This window comes from Colius striatus, unplaced genomic scaffold (genome assembly GCF_028858725.1).
Source record: "Colius striatus isolate bColStr4 unplaced genomic scaffold, bColStr4.1.hap1 scaffold_46, whole genome shotgun sequence".
In the NCBI taxonomy this organism is placed as follows: Eukaryota; Metazoa; Chordata; class Aves; order Coliiformes; family Coliidae; genus Colius; species Colius striatus.
Window position 1 is genome coordinate 1043068 of NW_026908527.1, and position 17829 is coordinate 1060896.

Sequence of the window (17829 nt, forward strand, 5' to 3'; positions counted from 1 at the left end):
TCTTCAATGGCTGTTACCACATCGCAAGGATCGTTCATGAGCTCCTTTATCTAGTGTGCTGTACGTTTATTCCAATGAGTTCCAACAGCAATAATTTGCTGTGAATACTTCCATTCTTCAGCAATAACGGGTTTCTTGTAACATTTAGTAAACACCTATCAAGAAAAAGCAGAAGTCAGTTTCTATCCTCTTATCCTGTTCCAACGAGTACGTAGCAGCAGTAAAAAGCAAACTGTTTCAGCACACTGTTCTTTCCAGTCACAAAAGATGGAAGTCTCAGGAAAAGGAGCAGTTCAAATCTGAAAAAAAACCCAAACTAAGCCCAGGCAAAAGCAAATCCAAGAGGTCAGAGGCAGACAGCAGACTTGTCAAAAAAAACCAAACCCAAGAGCACAAATGGTGTGTGTGCAGCATTAAATTACTTCTAACAAGTGAAACCCACTAAGACAGAACTCACACATTCCTGGTGTACTGCTGACCTAAGTGACGTGCAGTTCAGCTGTGGAACAACAGCAGGATTTTTGGCAAAGCTCTACCACACTTTAAAGTAATATAGAGCTCTGGCACAGTTCTGAGAGATCTTTCTCAACCTGCCACTAAACTTACCCCTAGCTGCAATAACATACCCTTTCTGTAACAATACTTTAGAAGAGCTGCAATCAAATCTTTATCAAATAGCTCAAACATTTCCAAATGACCATTTCCCACTGAAAGAGCATCTTTGTTTTTCCTATTCAAGACAGATGTTTTTGAGAAACTGAGAACTACCTCTCCCACAAGTTTAATGTTATATCCACACTCCATCTCAGTGAGTCCAATAGCACAACAGAAAGAGCAGTCTGAAAACAGCAATAGTCCACTGGATAAAGAAGACATATCATCTAATTTATGACTTGATATTTGCTGCTACAAAGGCACATTTAACAGCTTCACATACAGCAAATTGGGCAACCTATTTCCACTAAGGAATTTCTCTAGCTTATCACAGCTAGAAGCACAGCCCTTTAGTCTTATCACCAATTTTTTAACAGATAATATTAGAAGGTTAATGATTTTAAAAAAATCTGATACTGATACATCCTTGTCAACATGGAACTTGATGTTGTTCCTCTTATAAGACTGTGATCAGCTCCTTCTTCTATCTGCACTGTCATTAAGACCCAAGAACGCAAGAAAATACTTCCAAGATTATTTGATCATTCACTTCTGCCTTTCATTCTACTGTTTAAACAGTGCTGGTAAGAGGAAAAATGAAGTTTCTTACAGACAAGACCTTAAAGCAGATTAAAGACCCCTACACTGAAATCACCGCTACCAAATGGAACAAAAAGAAAAGTCAACTGCTTTGGAAACCATCCACAGCAAAAGACAACAGCATAATGGAGCAGTAGCTTAGACCAGGGCAAGACAGGGCTCACTGATTAAAGAAAAAAACAAGGTAAAGTCTGCTTTGACTGATTACAACTCCACTTCTCCAATACTTCATTCTGCCAGAAGTATACAAATGTGGGGTTTTCAAACTTCATTTTCTTTTCAACTCTCCCACTGGGGTTCAGGAAGGTGTTTGTTTTCAGTGGGTGACACTTGCTGTCAAGACACTTGCACAATTGAATAGTATTTTACCATCTGAACATGTAAGCTATTTACCTGTTCAGGAGCATCAGAGAACAGCACCTCAACCTCATCAAGAACAAGATGGCAAAGATTACGAAACAGCGTGTGACGTTCAGACAGTCTCAGGAGGCAATATGGTGTAGGCACTATTACCTCACCTACAAGTCGGTAAAGGACAACTGTTAACATTAATTTACATTCCACATCATGACACACTAGTTTTATTAAGAAGGTCTCAACTGCATTTCAGATGCATCATCTTGAAGTTATGGGAAGGTTTTTTTGGTTCGTTTTGGTGGTAAGGTATTTTTGTTTGGATATTTGTGTGTGTTTGGATTTTTGGTTGGGGTTTTTTGTTTTGTTTTGTTTTAAATAGGGACCATATAACTCCATGTTCTGACTTCTAGTAACAGTCATTTTAGTTCACTTCTATTTCTTTACCCCTGTGTGTCTTTAAGATCTGAGTAGGCAAAACTGTGTTTCTGAAACACTGAAAAGTCTTTGTTAACAGCTTTACAGAGCAGGATGTCATTTCATTTCCCAACAGGACCATGGTAGAACCAGATCGACAGAAGGTAAATATTTAAACACATTCAAGCATAGCCTTTAGAAGTTTGGTTTTAACAACAAAATAAAGCCAATATTGTATCTTCCATATCTACACACGTATGTAAAAATACACACATGTAAAAATAAAACCACTATTGTAAAACCTGCTTCTAAATCAGGAACATCTATGATGAATCTTAATTCAGCATGAACCTCAGCAAACCCCTCCCACTCATTTGACTCAAAAAAGTGGTTATGAGACTTGCAAAAACACAGATCATTTCAACAGCTTTAATGCTATTTACTGTTAAACAGCATTAATGAACTTTCATGCATCACTAGAGTTACAGCATCTAAGAAACAAAATGATCACTTGATAGGAAAAAGTAAAACTTCATTTCTTACAGTTTTGGGCAATTAAGACAGCCTACATTGCATTCAAGTGTCATTCAGACGACAGAAGTATTCTTACATCCTTGGATTTTCACACTTTTAGCTGCTTCTTTGTTCTGCCCAAGTATTAACAGCATTGGATGAAGCTGTCTGGAGCATCTCTGGTATGTTTTCAGTAGCTCAAAAACAAGTTGTGCCTTCTTCCACCCAGGACACAAGATAAGTGCTAGTGGCTAGGTGTGGATGTACAAAACAGTTACAGTAGAGCATGAGACAACTGTTTAGAATCTTAGTCATTGTACTATTTCAGAATTTAGGGCAAAACTAAAATCTGCAAAACAGGCCTTTCAATGCTTCAAACAGAAGCTTTTAACACCATATCACCTCTTAAATGCAGATGGTACAGGCCCGAGGAACCGTGCACCAAGCTGGAGACAAATGGATGTGCAGCAACACACGGTGAAAGGTCCAAAAGTTTCATAGAAGCAGAAACATCTTGTCTTACTTGGAGCTGTGTGAGCCATTTTCAGTGGTCCCTTACAGCCTCAGTGAGTCCATGTTTCTGTGATCTAATGCAGTAGAAAATGAATGACAATGTTTTAAAAATCAAACCAGACATTTCCATTTCACTATGTAACAGCCCCTTAAAAATCAAGCTTCATCGAGTATCCAAGTGATATGACATTAACCACTTGTTAGATATTACTTGATAAATAAGTAACAGACTCCCACACTCATGCAGTCCATCTCTGTCAATGTCTAAGCAGATGGCCTAAATAACCTGGGAAGCATCATGAAAATACTCTAAGATTCCATCAGATGCACCCATTCTCAACATGCACTACCTTTTGGATCATTCATTGACATTTGCACCTTAGAACACAAAACCTGCAGTACTCTAATATATACATCCTCCACTCCTGTTTCTCAAGGTTTGTAGCAACTGCTCGACTGCAAAAGTGTAAGAATTGGTGGAATATACATGAAAGGATTATTTCCCTGATATGAGATGGCAACTGCATCACATCCTTGAGCTATTGGTGGCCAACAGTAAGATTCAGTGGAGTTAGGGCCTAAAACTTTTTTCCAAGCAAGTTCCTACAGAAAGAGAAATAAAGAGTTCTACCTGAAAATCGTGTGCTTGAAACACCAACAAGGCAACACAAAGCACTGAGCAATTTAAAAGCCTTTGACCCACTGCATAATACATTTCCTTAACACACAATATGATAAGAGTTCTTCTGGGATGAGGAGTTAAATTCTTACATCTCATTCAAATGCCATCATTTGTAGCAGTGGTTGATAGATCAGATGAAACTGTACAATTCTACAGTCTCTCTGAAGCATAATTTACTCAACCGTATGAACAACCTCCTACACATTCCTCAATCAAAATTAGCTACTATAGTATTTAGTATCTGAAAGTTAAGGTATGATACTTATGAAAGGTATGAACCATATGAAATAGATGACAAAGGCAATACTTAGTAAATGGGTTTGAGCTTACATCCAACTTAAAAACTGTTTTTTTGAGAAGAATTAGCCAAAGAAATGCTAAACACAAATGAAGTACAACTCACACACACGTCACACAGAACAGGGCTGAGACTCCTACTGTCCCCTGACTTGCCCATTGCCTCTGTTTCTTGCTTTTTTTCTTTTTGTCTCTTCCCCTGCATTTTTTTTTTTGCCCCTCCTGTTTTCACAGAGGCACCACCAACTTTGCTGGCTTGCTGACCTTTGGTCTGGTCTTGTTGCTGATGTGGCTGGATTCAGTCCCTGGTGTCCCTCCACAAAGACCACTCTTGTAGCCTCAACACTACCCACACCTCCACATATATGACACACGTTTGCAGAGGTTTAAATGGAAGTTATATCCTGGAATTACCTGTTGCTCATTTTCAGTTCTATGTGTGTTCAAAGGATCGGAATTTAAGCACTGCTGAAGCCTGAGAAATATACAAATATTAAATTCAATGGAAATGCAAAAGGAAAGTGTAATCGATAAATATCACCAATATTTCTAAATGGCACGAAACAGTTCACCTACAAAATATCTCTGATGTATTACCTGTGCCAACAAAAACCCTCAAATATGACAGAAGAAATCAAAAAGTACCATTTTGGATGTAAAATTTACTATTAGGTTTTAGGTATCTGAAAATAACCCAAAGGTTTTTTAACCAAGACAATTGGTGGGTTCCTCAACTTCAGAAGAAAATCAGATGGGACTGCAGGAAAAAGGTGTCTTAAAGTTGCAAAAACATGAAACAATGTATCTTTGCAACAGTTAAAACTTGAATTAAAAACACCCCTCAGGTTGTTTACATATGCAGCAAGTGATTTGCAGCATAATAAAAGCCTTGCACAAGTCAACTCAGTCAGATTTCATTCAGCTTGAAAACTTTATCAATCACACTAAGAATAAAAGAAGGCAACTGAATATGCTGAGTGTGCAGAAACGTACTGCCTCATCACAGCCTTGTTTAGAAAGAATTGCTATTTTTACTGTGGTCTGGATAAGTATCAGCAGCTTCTAATGGCCTCCTTCCCCAATACCATGTGCACACATCTTGGCTTACCCTCTGCCCTTTTAGCTGTCTAAGAAGAGTAACTGGAAACATACTACAGCTCCTAATTATCTGACTACACAATTGGTTCAAATATGTAACATACTGTACCATACCTGTCTGTGTGAACTGCTGGATTTTCCTTGAAAGGCAATCCTGGGATTGTTTTGACAATCTATCAAGAAAAGACAAACCCTTTTCTGGCAGTAAAATACTGGTTAAGAGCAACATTTTAGAAAAAAAAAGATTACTGAGCTCAAGGTGGTTTTCTTACCTAACCGAATTTTCTTCATTAAGAATCAAGCATGCAACAAGAACATCAACCACACAGGAGAATCAGTTCATGTTCACTGCTCAAGCTATAGCTTCTGGCAGCTCTTTCTTTGAAGAATCCGCCCCTGTATTCCCCCAACAACTACCAAAAGCTGGCCACACAAAACCACTACACATCTTCACAGCACTAGAGCAAGTGAGCACAAAAGGAGACACAACCTGTTCAAAGTCCATCGTTGCGACCTAAAAAACCAAAACCACCAGAACCACAAACTTGAAGGACAACGTTCTCTTTTAACTAGATCAAGAGTTAGTCCCAGATTTGTTACAGAAAAGGACGTGATAGCTGACTACAGTATTCCTAATCTGCCTTACAGATGCTTCACTTAATTCATTCTGACATTTGAATAGAAAATCTAACACTTACAGATGTGGTAGTTTCACTGTCATCTGTGTTGGAGCTTTGTCATGTCTTTTCAAGAACAGAACCAGATACAGCAAGATCTAGAAAGACAATTTCAAAAGATGCAGAAACACGTTTGTGATTATCTGAATCTATGAAAGGCCAGTGTTTTTACAGTTGGTTGCAACTGACTTCTTTCTCTGCTTGTCTCATTTTCTAATGGCAAAAAGAACAACCAAAAGACAGTTGTATTTACATAAAGATATGCAAATGAACCGAGTGAACAAGGACAGAGGATATTTATAGTGATCCAAGTCTGTTTTAAACAAGACAACTCACAGAAAACATTCAAGTTACCTCTGTGTAGAGAAATCCCTCTAAACTCAAATCAAACAGTAAGGTATCACTGATCAGTGCTACAAGTTATTTCAACAGTATCTAATGCTTTTCAGCATATCAACAAATGACCCTGCAACTGTCAGTGCACTGATTTACACCACACAGACACAGACAGCAGTCGAAACTCCTTGTCTCAAGTTCTAATTCTGCAAAAGCAACATCAATATTTCTTACACCCGGGGCATCATGGCAAGGGGATGTCCCCTCCCCCCCAAAAAACAATCCCCCCCCAAGCCACGAGGCAAAGGGCACAAACCCCCCCAAACGACCCAAGATGCCTCCAAATGAACCCCAACCCCTCCAAATGAGCCTAAAATCCCCCCAAATGATCCCAAACCGCCCCTAAATGAACCTGAAACCTCCTCAAAGGAACCAAAACCCCCCAAAATGGTCCCAAAAGCCCCCCACATGAGCCCAAAACCTCCCCAAATGACCCAAAAACCCCCAAATGACCCAAAACTACCCCAAATGGCCCCACACCCCCCCAAATGACCCAAAACTCCCCCAAATGAGCCCAAGACCCCCCAAATGCCCCCAAAAGCCCCCCACATGAACCCAAAACCTCCCCAAATGACCCCAACTCCCTCAAAATGAGCCCCAAAACACCCCAAATGATCCCAAAGCCCCTCAAAATGGCCCCAACTCCCTTCAAATGACTCAAAACTCCCCCAAATGAGCCCAAAAGACCCCCCAAATGAGCCCCCAACCCCCCAAATGAACCTAAAACCTCCTCAAATGACCAAAACCCCCCAAAATGGTCCCAAAAGCCCCACGAGCCCAAAACCTCCCCAAATGACCCCAACTCCCTCCAAATGAGTCACAAAACTCCCCAAATGATCCCAAAACCCCTCAAAATGGCCCCAAGTCCCTCCAAAAGACCCAAAACTCCCTCCAATGAGACCAAGACCCCCCAAATCCCCCCAAATGAGGCCCAAAGCCCCCCAAATGAATTTGAAACCTCCTCAAATGACCCATCCCCTCCAAAATGGTCCCAAAAGTCCCCCACATGAGCCCAAAACCTCCCCAAATGACCCTAACTCCCTCCAAATGAGCCCCAAAACCCCCCAAATGATCCCAAAACCCCTCAAAATGACCCAAAACTCCCTCCAATGAGACCAAGACCCCCCAAATCCCCCCAAATGAGGCCCAAAGCCCCCCAAATGAATTTGAAACCTCCTCAAATGACCCATCCCCTCCAAAATGGTCCCAAAAGTCCCCCACATGAGCCCAAAACCTCCCCAAATGACCCTAACTCCCTCCAAATGAGCCCCAAAACCCCCCAAATGATCCCAAAACCCCTCAAAATGACCCAAAACTCCCGCAAATAAGCCCAAAAGGCCCCAAATGACCCCAGAGCCCCCACATGGACCCAAACTCCCCCAAATCAACCCAAATGAGCCCAAAACCCCACATAATAACCCCAATCCCCCTCAAACGCCTCCAAATCCCCACAAACGACCCACACTCCCCCCTAACCTCCCCCAAATAATCCCCAACCCCCCCAAACGACCCCAAATCCCCCCAGGTCCCACAAGTGACCCCATATCTCCCCAAACGACCCCAAGCCCTCCCAAATCACCCCAAAACCCCTCCAAATAATCCCAATGTCCCCTAAATAACCTCAATTCCCCCCAAAGGACTCCAACCCCCCCCCAAGTGACCCCATATCCCCTCAATCGACCCTAAAACCCCCCAAAGTCCCACAGACCCCCTCAAACGACCCCAGACCACCCCAAATAACCCCAGATTACCCCCCAAAAGCCCCCAAGACCGCCCCAACTCACCTCCCCCTCTCTCGATGAGTTTCTGCTTCCCTGTGGCACCTCAGACCCCGCCCCGGATGATGGGGGGCTGTCCCTTATACCCCCCAAAGACGTAGGGAGGGTGGGGGAGGGGAAAAGAGCGTGGGGGGTGGTCGAGCCGAAGCCCACCCACTTTTTGGGGGGGTAGGTGGGGTTTAGGGGGGCTCCACCCCCCTGATGGTGCAATAACTCCCCCTCCCACCCCCAAAATGTCCCTCGGGGTAAGCTGGGAGGGGAATTGGGGCGGGGGGGGGTGCCGCGGGGCACCCGCGGGGGGGAGGGGTATCCCCATGAGCTCAGACCCCCCCCGCGGACGCCGCCATGTTGTACGGACGCCGTTACGGTGAAGGGGGCGGGTTCTGTGCGGACGCCGCCATGTTGTACGGACGCCGTTACGGTGAAGGGGGCGGGTGCTGTGAGGGCGCCGCCATGTTGTACGGACGCCGTTACGGTGAAGGGGGCGGGTGCTGTGAGGGCGCCGCCATGTTGTACGGACGCCGTTACGGTGAAGGGGGCGGGTGCTGTGAGGGCGCCGCCATGTTGGGTGAGGACAGAGGCGGCCGCCATTTTGTGCCGAGCGCGCGTTTTCCCGCTTCCGCCCGGCTGAGGGGAGGGAGGAGGCGGAGAAAAAGCGGCTTTTGACGCCAAAAGCGAGGGCGAGGAACAGCGGGGAGGGGCACGGGGAGGAGGAGGGACGCGAGAGGGAGCCGGAGAAACGTGTTGGGAGCCGCGGGGCTGGCAGGAGCCGGGAGAGAGTGGTTTAAATTGCTCCGTTTTACCCCAAAAAGCGGCGGGTTGTTGACCTTAGAGGGACCGTTTTGTCCTCAGAGATTAAATTTCCCCTCACACCTTCGTTTTATACCTCAAATGATTCCCATTTTTGCCCTCAAAGCGGCGGTTTTGCCCTAAACCAGTAGTTTTTGCCTCAGAAAGGCGTTTTTCCCGCCTCAAAGGGATTTTTCCCCTATCAGATTAACTTAATTTGCCTCAAAGCATCTATTTTCCCAAAAAAAAGCTGTTTTTCCCCACAGAACAGCGATTTTCCTGCCTCAAAGGGATTTTTTCCCCCTCAGATGAACTCAGTTTTCCTCAAAGCAGCGATTTTCACCCAGAAAAGCAGTTTTTCCCCTCAAAGAGACGCTTTTCCCGCCTAAGAATGATTTCTCCCCCCTCAGACGAACTTAATTTGCCTCAAAGCAGTGATTTTTACCCTAAAGCATAGGTTTTTTTCCCCTCAAAATGTGACTTTCCCCCACATAAAGTGGATTTTTCCCTTACACAAAGCCTGGGATCAACTTCATTTGCCTCAAAGCAGCTATTTTCACCCCAAAAAGCAGTTTTTCCCCTCAGAAAGGCAATTTTCCCTCCTTAAAGGGACTTTTCTCCCCTCAGATGAACTCACTTTGCCTCAAAGCAGTGCTTTCCCCCCTAAAAAAGCTGATTTTAACCTTAAAAGGTACTTTTCCCCTCAGATGAGCTAATTTTGCCTCAAAGCAGCGATTCCCCTCCCCCCAAAAAAGCAGTTTTTACCCTCAAAAAGGCAATTTTCCCGCCTCAAAAGGATTTCTCCCCCGTCAGATGAACTTAATTTGCCTCAAAGCAGAGATTTTTACCCTAAACCAGAGTTTTTTTCCCCTCAACATGTGACTTTCCGCCACACAAACTGGATTTTTTCCTCATACAAAGACTGGGATCAACTTCATTTGCCTCAAAGCAGCTATTTTCACCCCAAAAAGCTGATTTTTTTCCTCAGGTACTTTTCCCACTTCAAAGGGATTTTTCCCTCCTCAAGTGAGTCTAATCTGCCTCAAAGCAGCAATTTTCACCCCAAAAATCATTTTTCCCCCTCAAAAAGGAACTTTTCGTCCTCAGATGAGCCTAATTTGCCTCAAAGCAGCGATTTTCACCCCAGAAAAGCAGTTTATCCCTTCAGAATTGCACTTTTCCCGTCTCAAAGGGACTTTTCACCCTTCAGATGAACTTAATTTGCCTCAAAGCAATGATTTTTACCCTTAAACAGAGCTTTTTCCCCTCAAAATGTGACTTTCCCTTACGTAAAGTGTCTTTTTCCTTCATAGAAAGCCTGGGATCAACTTCATTTGCCACAAAGCAGCGATTTTCACCCCAAAAAAGCAGTTTTTCCCCTCAGGCGCTTTTCCCACCTTAAAGGAACTTTTCTCCCCTCAGATCGACTTAATTTGCCTCAAAGCAGTGATTTTCACCCCAAAAAGACATTTTTCCCCTCGGAAAGGTGCTTTTCCTGCCTCAAAGGGATTTCTCCCCCCGTCAAATGAACTTAATTTACCTCAAAGCAGTGATTTTTCCCCCAGAAAAGCACTTTTCCCTCTGAAAACGTGACTGTCCCCCACACAAAGTGGCTTTTTCCCTCACACAAAGCCTCGGGTCAACTCAGTTTTCCTCAAAGCAGCGATTTTCACCCAAAAAGCGGTTTTCCCTCTCAGAAAGGCGCTTTTCCCGCCTCAGAGGGATTTTATCCCTCTCAGATCAACTTAGTTTGCCTCAAAGAAGTGATTCTTACCCCAAAACAGTTTTTTCCCCTCAAAAAATGTGAGGCAGGCGGAGCCTGGCAACCAGCTGGGCCTGTGGGGTTTGGCCTCACAGGGGGCTGCGGCCTGAGGGAGCCTCTGGGTCAGGCACAAGCAGCTCTGTCCATGTCCTGTCTGTTCTCTGCCTGGGAGCTGTGTGTCGTCTCAGTGCCCCACAGAGAGCACAGACACACTGAGGCACAGACAGTGCTGCTGGGTGGGGGAAATGAGCCGTCAGTGCCCTTGGCTGGCCGTGGGGGGCTGAGAGCTTGAGCAAGGGCGAGACACGGAGTGATGTGAGGGGGATCCCTCTGCTCTCAGCAGGGGCTGGGGCTGTGCAGGCTCACAGGGGACGGGCAGAAAGGGGCAGGAACAGGGCACTGGGCAGCAGGCAGAGGCACAGCCCGGCTGCCCTGGCTCTACTCTCACCCACAGCCCATCCTCTGGCCTCGAAGCCCTCGCTCTGTGCTCCCTGAGGGCAGCAGAAATGCTGAGGGCTTCTGACATCCATGAACACTCCCTGTTGTGGTGATGGGAAGGAGCTGGACAAAGCCCAGAACCCCAGAAGTGCCCCATGCCCAGAGGCAGCAGATGTGCAACAGCAGCTCCATCACCCGCTTCCTCCTCCTGCCCTTTGCAGACAGGCGGCAGCTGCAGCTCTGCACTTTGGGCTCTTGCTGAGCATCTCCCTGGGCATCTCCTTGGGCATCACCCTGGCTGCCCTCCTGGCCAGCGGCCTCATCATCAGCACTGTGGCCTGTGACCACGACCTCCACAGCTCCATCTGCTTTACCAACAGCAAGGCCAGTTAGGCTGGTGCATTCAGTAGCCTTAATTCCCGCTGAACAGCATTCTCAACAGTGTGTTTTAAAGAGGCCATCAATACATCATAGTGGGGGGCAGACTTCTCCTCTGCTGTATCTGCAACTGACGCAACGGCAGCCACAACTTCACACGGACACTTTGGGGTGGAAAAGCTTCTCTAACATTCCCTTGGCTTCCAGGGGTGTTTTTGGACAATACCTGCCTTTATTCTGGAGGATATTTACAGGGTTGCTAGATACAGAAGAACATCAACTGCAGTTGGGCTTGGCAGGACTTTTTGCTCGTGTCTCCCTCTGTAGAGACTTGCCGAGCCATCCGGGACACGGCTGGTAGTCCAGCCACTGAGCAAATCCTCTTTCCACCAGCACTCTGTTTACTGAGACCACCTGCAGGGAGGTGAGAAAAAAGCACATCAGAACACCAGCAGGAAACGTCAGCAAGTTCCTCATGAACAAGAGAAAGCCCCTAATCCTGGACGCTGACGGAGCTGCGGCCGTGGGTATGTCACACACGTACCTCATCTCCCGTCAAGCTCCACAGCTGAATCAGGGGCAGCCCCGTGGTAGGGTCGTAACTGGTGATGTGAAACACAGGGAAACATCAGCATGAGGCCATTCTGGTCTGAGTCATGGAGAATGTAAGGCTGAACATTCCCTACAGTTCAGCTACTCCATCTTGGGGCGGGCTGGAGCGAATGTCACTACTGCCAGCAGGCAGCTGGGACACCGCTGAGGCCACTGTGCTCTAGTCGCCGCAGCTTGTGCCCTGGCTGGGATTAGTGATGCCCTTGAGCGTTGCATCAAACCAAAGGAAGCTGAGAGACTGTCCCAGGTGAGCCCTGGGTCTGCTGGACAAGCGGACACCGTGGGCTCTCTCAGCCCAGGCAGGGGCCCTTCCTCCCTGCCCACATCAGGAACAGGAGGGAGCGCTCATCCCTTCCCAGCCACAGTCCTGAGCGGTGCTGGGGCTACAGCAGGAAGATCTCGGCACCCAGATGTCTCCACGGGATCCAGGCAATCAGCCCTGCCTCTGGGCTCGGGGCTGCCCCGGGGCTCAGGGCCTGAGGGCTCCTGTGGCCACAGCAGGCGGGTGGGACCCTCAGCATGGGGCTGCTGGGCCTCAGGCGCAGGCTGTGTGCAGGGGCAGGAGGGGATGGGTGCTGCCCGTGGCTCCACACTCAACCCAGAGCTGGGGGAGGCCATTGGAAGTGTGCAGGGGGTGTAGGTTGGTGCTTTAACTGGGGCACCAAGCCCATTTCTAACGCCAGCAGAGCCAGCTGCAGCTGCCCCAGGGTGTGAAATCCTGGTCCAACATCCATCCCGAGTTCTGCTTTGATGGTGATGGGGTGTAGCAAGAAACAACATTTTTGCCCCAGTGCAAAGACTGGTGGTGATCTGCAAAGTAGCCACTGTGATGGGGGCCCAGTCAGCTGGTGTCTGGGAATTCAGGTTCTGGTTAGTCCCACCGGTGAGTCGTGGATGGTGGCACGTAGTGAGAAATCACGCTGAAGTGCAGTTTCTCACCAAAGAAAAAAGGGGTAACTCTTCTCTTGCTCCTTTTCCAATCTACTGAGTTATGTTGTGCTGCTGGCAGCAGTGAAGCTGACACTAATAAAACACACCAGAAAGACACTGGAATCCTTGCTAATCCTTGTCTCCAGTTGTTGAAAACCAGAAGAAAATGTCATGGTGTAAACTGAACAGCTCACACACACAGGAACTGAACTGACCCCAAAACCACAACCTGGGCCCTGCAGCACCCATGAGCCAAGTGAGTTCAGGTGGAAGCACATTTCTGAGCTGTGCTCCTTTCTCCAAGACTACATGTCCCAGTCAGAGACAAACTCAAACAGGCTGTGCAAGCATCCCAAGAACTCCATCCTATGAATACATCAGGCACTTCTGACTTGGCTGAATCTTACCTCCTTGTTTAAATTGTGGTAACTCCCCTCTCCTTTCCTGAGCCATAAAGAAGAGCCAGAATGGCTGCTACAGTGAGTAAAAGTTATTAATTAGCTGTAGAAGTTGTCTTCTTCATTGTGTCACCAAACAGACTGGTGGGTACAAGTAAAGCAAAGTCCAGGTTGCTCTCAAAATCGTGGCAAGAAAGCTGAGTGACGCTGACTCAATGGCACCTTGTAGCAAATGCTTTCCATTCATGGCTGTTCATGGGAGCAGAAAAAAACCCACCTGAGATTTCCTGCAGAAGCTCAATGGAACACAAACAAAACACTCCCAACAGAGCTGACTGAAATTCCCCAAGGTTAGGAGGAGAAGCAGCACTGCAAATGTCATGTCGAAAAGACACGAACAGTGATCATGAGGAAAAGATGCAACAAGGAACAACAGGAAAGTGGTAAAGATCACTGATGAAAATAAACTCCTGATGCCTCTTATGGTCGTGTTTACCATGTGTCCCCCATCTCCCTTCCCCAAATGCACAGCTGGATTCCACACACCACACAGGAGAGTCACTGGGCTGCTGGGATCAGTCACAGACGTGACTGAGGGAAACGAAGGCATCCGAAGGAAGGGATTTGAGCAAGGGAACCCAACACAGACAAAACCATCCCCTGTGTTGCTTTCACCAGCAAATAGAAATCATCTTCTCTTTCTTTAACGTGGTGGGAACAGCAGCTCAGCAGCTGCACCTCAGGGCACCACAGCCAGGGTCCCTACCTGGGTGTGTGAACCTGCCCGTCTGCAGCTCAGCAGCAGGTTTGTAGGCACAAATGTGACATGGACCAGCCAGCTTGAATAAAGATGGTAGGGACAAGTTAATGCAGCTGGCAAGCTACTTCCAATAATCAGAAACAGCTGCTGCAAGGTAATCAATTGGCCCTGGGTGATCACAGGGGTGCAAGAAGCATCTGAGGAAGTAGCTGGCAAGGGAAGGGTTTGAGTCAACACTGTTGGTGGCATTACATTGCCTGTGTGTCTCTGCACGTGCATTACCTGGCTTCTCTACATCTTTGGATGAATATTGCTTGCACCGTTACAACAGGCCTGGAGCATCTTTCTGAGCAAGTAGAGGCTCAACTCAACCACCTCCCCACCTGCATCTGCCAGCAGCTCTCTGCATGATCCACGTCCTTCTGGGCTGTGTGCAACAGCTGAAGCCTCAAAAGCTGCACTGCCCAAACCGCTCCAGCAGTTCAACCCCACGCTGCAGCCTCCGGACCCAGAAGCCAAAGACCTGCCCCGAAGGGCTTGGGGAGGCCACTGGGGAGGCAGGAGGGCTGGCAGCAGCTGCCAGAGCGCCCAAAGCACAGCCAAGCCCCAGCTGTATGTCCCCCAGCTCCCCTCACCCAGCCCCAGGCCCCCAGCACGGCTCTAGTGGCTGCCCCCTGCTCACCATCGTGGGTTCGTGGCAGAGGGCGCTGAGGGCTCTGAGCACTAGGCACCGCATCACACTGCTCTCGCTCCCCAGGGACCAGGCAGGGGAGTGACAGCCCTGCAGCCAATCAGAGGCGGCACAGAGACACACAAGGGCAGCATCTGCCCAGCTCCTGCTTGTGCCCTCCCAGGGGAGGCCTTGGAACCTGAAAACAAGGGGGTTTACCCAACAAGGTGTGTTAGAAAGCTAAAACAAGGCTTTGGATGCTGATAACTGAGGTTGAGACCTGAGAATGAGGGATTGAAAGCTGAAAATGAACAGGTTAAAGCTAAAAACAACAACTTGGGCCACAAAGTGAGACTTTGGAATCAAAAACTGGAGGACTGTGCTCCAAGCAATAAGATTAGAAACGGCAAAAAGGAGGCTTTGGAAGCTAAAAATGAGCATCTGGGCCACAAAACGAGCCTTTTGAGGTTAAAATTGAGTATTTGGAAGCTAAGAAATGAGGGTTTGAGCACAAAAATGAGACTGAAAATAAAGGTGATGGTTTGGACCTGGAAGAGGATGATTTGAAATCTAATCCCAAGGTTTGGAATCTGACAATCAGGCTTTGAGAATTAGAGTTTGGGTCACCAAGTGAGGTTTGAAAGATTTACATGGTGGCCTAGGCCTCAAAATAAGGCATTGGAAGCTAAAAAGGAGAGTTTGGGCTCCCAGAGGAGGGTTTGGAAGCAAAAACTCTCGCTTCGAATGGTGAAAATGAGGATTTGTTCCAAAAAGTACCACTTTGGAAGCTAAAAATGAGGTTTTGGATGCCAACCAGGAGGTCTTGAGGATTGAGGACTGCGCCAGCCAAGTTCTACCTTCCCAGCCCTTTAGGTGTGGGAGCTGCCCTCAGTCGTGTGCACTTCGTCTGCTCAGCCCAGATGAACAAATGCAGGGCGCAGGCCAGAGAGATGGGGTGGGCACTGAGGCACACAAGGAAGAACCCAGACGCAGCTTTCCTACCTCTGTCATAGAACCATGGAATTGTTATGGTTGGAAAAGGCCTCTCAGATGATCGAGTCCAAGCTCGTGCAGATGTTGAGGCTGCGAATAGTGCAGCAGGAGATCAGAGAAGCGACTGTGCAGGGGGATTTCTGAGCTTCCCCACCAGCCCTTGACACAACCAGCTCTGAGCCAGAGGCGTCCCTGTGGCGGCAGAGAGGTGCAGCGATCAGCTGCTCTCAGGAATCAGAGGCAGCCTGAGATGGAACCTTCCCTGACTGATTCATGATGGTGTCTTCCCCAACAGCCCCCTTTCTTAAGCCATTTTTACAGTCTCTTTCCCTTTGAGGTGGGGCTGGAGTGACTCTGGACACACAGACCTTCATCTGGATTGCTGTGTAATGCTCTCACTTTGCTTTTAAAGGTGTGGGGTAAGGAGAATGCAGAGCACATGCTGAGTGAGGGCTGGTGGCACCTTGGAGCTGTGTGGGCTTTGGGATGGAACTGTGTTTAGGTGTTATAATCAGAGTCTAATGAGCAAAGATCACCCAAAACCCAGCGTTTTTTCAGACAATGACAGGCTGTTGGCCCAGGTGTCAAATGAATTGCAGATGTTACAGAAGCCTCAGAGCACAGAAGCGTCATTCAGCCAGAAATCTGCAGGAACACATTTGTAAGTGTTTGGTATCTGAAATACTGGCGTTAGGAACCTGTTCCCTTGTGGCAGTACAAGCTTCAGGACATTGCTGATCTTGGAGAGTCACAAGAAGCCATCACTGCAGCACATCTCACTCCTGTTGTTATCTGGCAAGAACAGAACTTATCCAGCAGGGCACACACTTGGTGGAGCCATCCCCTGTGTGCCCAGCGCTGCCAGAAACACCTGCTTGAGAGTCACATTGGCTGCTGAGTCCTGGTTGGCACTTTCCTGGCATCACAAACATGCAGTTTGTGAGTTCCACAGTACCCTGCAGCTCCCTTCTTCTGCAAGAGCTCACAGGACTTGCCCACGCAGTCTCTGCTCTGTCCCAGCCTCCGTGCTGGTGTCCCAGGGAGCCACTGTGGAGCGGATTTCTTGCTCCCCAGCTGCCTCCTCCCTGCAGCCCTTCTGTGATTCCAGAGGCTATCCCAGGGGAGGGGCAGCGCTGTGGCCGTCACCAAGGGAGACAGAGAATGTTGGGCACTGCTGATGTCAGGGGCTGTTCCAGACCCCACCTGGCGTTTGTGACCTCACCTGGCCAGGGACTATAAAGCCTCCCAGTGGGACAGCCAGAGCCAGAGCCTCCCAGCAGGACAGTTGAGCTGCCCTTGGGACAACTTGGCTCCTTCCCTTGTTACTCGCCTTCGTGATTTCTTCCAGACATTTCTCCGTTACTGCTCACTTCTCCTCAACTTCCATCCTCTTCCAAAGGTAAGGATGACCCAAACTCTCAGGACAGGGAAGAGGATGTAGACAGGGATGACAGGAGAGGCTGCTCTGCACCTCCCAGTCCATTTCCAGGCTGAGCTCTTCCACCTCCAGAGCCTGGCCAAGGCTATGGGTAGTGTTGCTGTCTGGTGATTCTTCTGTTGACCACAAGATGAGGCTTTGGAAGCTAAAAGCAATGCTTTGGGCCCAAACATGAGCGTTAAGAGCACAGAGCTGGTAGAGCAGAGCTGTGAATGGAAGGAGCAGCCGGAAACCTGCTCCTAGCAATAGCTCAAGCAATTCCTGTTCCCTTGCCTGGGACTACAGCTTGGCTGCAGCTTGAGGTTTTGGTGTGGAGGTTCAGCCCTGGCTGGGTGCCAGGTGCCCAGCAAGTCGCTCTATCCCTCCCCCTCCTCAGCTGGACAGCAGAGAGAGAAATAAAACAAGAGGTTTGTGAGGCAAGGTAAGGACAGGGAGATCCCTCAGCAATTAATGTCTGGGGCAAACCAGACTCAGCGTGGGGAGAAAAGGTTTGATTTATTAATGAACCCTTCAAACTGAGCAGGGAGAGGAGATCTCCTCCTCTGGAGGTCTTCAAAAGCCACCTGGACATGTTCATAGAATCATAGAATCACAGAATGGTGGGGGCTGGAAGGGACCTTTAGAGATCATCCAGTGCAACCCCACTGCTTTGACAGCCAGTGTGTGTCTGTGGGAGATGTTC

At 47.7% G+C, this 17829-nt stretch overlaps 1 long non-coding RNA gene across 1 annotated transcript; it reads right to left on the minus strand.

The window, feature by feature from the left end:
- Positions 1 to 2946: 2946 nt before the first annotated feature.
- On the minus strand, positions 2947 to 8327 carry LOC133629483 (uncharacterized). The gene is made up of 5 exons (XR_009821040.1): positions 7986 to 8327; positions 5827 to 5903; positions 5243 to 5301; positions 4445 to 4505; positions 2947 to 3125 (listed from the first exon to the last, which is right to left on the minus strand). It is a non-coding gene; the product is annotated as an uncharacterized LOC133629483 (long non-coding RNA).
- Between the last annotated feature and the right edge of the window lie 9502 nt (positions 8328 to 17829).